Raw genomic sequence first — 1,021 nt, forward strand, 5'->3', positions numbered from 1 at the left:
ACTATTCCAAAATGCCATGTACACTTTTTTAGTAAGAAACTACTATTCCAAAATGCCATGTACACTTTTTTAGTAAGAAACTCTTATTCCAAAATGCCATGTACACTTTTTTTAGTAATAAACTCCAGTGATATATAGATATCTTTTAGCTAAAAAAGAAATTGGTGAAATGATGTGCTATATTCCATTTCCCAGAATACCAAGAAGACACCACCAAATCATTGTCATTCATGTCCATCGTAGTGGCCACTTAACTTCCTGCTAGTGCTTTTAGCTTGTTCTCAAGTTACTGTCTCTTTGGTTACTGTCTCAAAGGGGCTTAGTTGAACTTAGGCAGATATTGTACATGGTAAATATCTTACTTAATGTCAAGGAATGAGCCATAAATCAAACTGTGGAGAGAAATAAGTCATACATTTTGTATGGTGGGAACTTGAGATGCATCCAGAAAAGTTTGTTATCCACCATCTCAGTGTATTAGTCCAGAGGCAGTAAGTTGTAATAGTGAAGGTAGTAACAAGGATGAATCTTGTGCTAAAGTTAATAGATTAGGTTTACCATACTTGAATAATGTATGTTCACCGAGTCCTCTTCTTAAAAGTCCAAAACAAGTGAGAAATACAGTGAAATGCTCTCACCATTAAGTGATGTAATATGCATTTCACTGTCAGGCTGCACTTCATACTTACATGCCAGTGTAGAGAAAACCACGAAAAAGGTAACCTGCAATATTATTTTTTGATTTTTTCAGCTTGTGATGTAAAATTATGGAAGTAGCATGATTGATATTGTATGTTTATATGCTGTTTTGTTGGGGTATAGTTCTGCTAAGTCTTATAGATGGATATTGATATTGTATGGTTATATGCTGTTTTGTTGGGGTATAGTTCTCCTAAGTCTTATAGATGGATATTGATATTGTATGGTTATATTCTGTTTTGTTGGGGTATAGTTCTGCTAAGTCTTATAGATGGATATTGATATTGTATGAAAGTGTTGGTAGAAATTTTGATTGAAGTTT

At 33.6% G+C, this 1,021-nt stretch overlaps 1 protein-coding gene across 1 annotated transcript in view; it reads left to right on the plus strand.

Annotated features, from left to right (window-relative positions):
• The window catches only part of LOC106472961 (pecanex-like protein 3), a gene marked incomplete at its 3' end in the record, with an annotated part of 49,283 nt that overhangs the window by 20,100 nt on the left and 28,162 nt on the right, over positions 1-1,021 (plus strand). The gene's annotated exons all lie outside the window — the stretch shown is intronic.

This window comes from Limulus polyphemus, unplaced genomic scaffold, assembly GCF_000517525.1.
Source record: "Limulus polyphemus unplaced genomic scaffold, Limulus_polyphemus-2.1.2 Scaffold5773, whole genome shotgun sequence".
Taxonomy (NCBI): domain Eukaryota; kingdom Metazoa; phylum Arthropoda; class Merostomata; order Xiphosura; family Limulidae; genus Limulus; species Limulus polyphemus.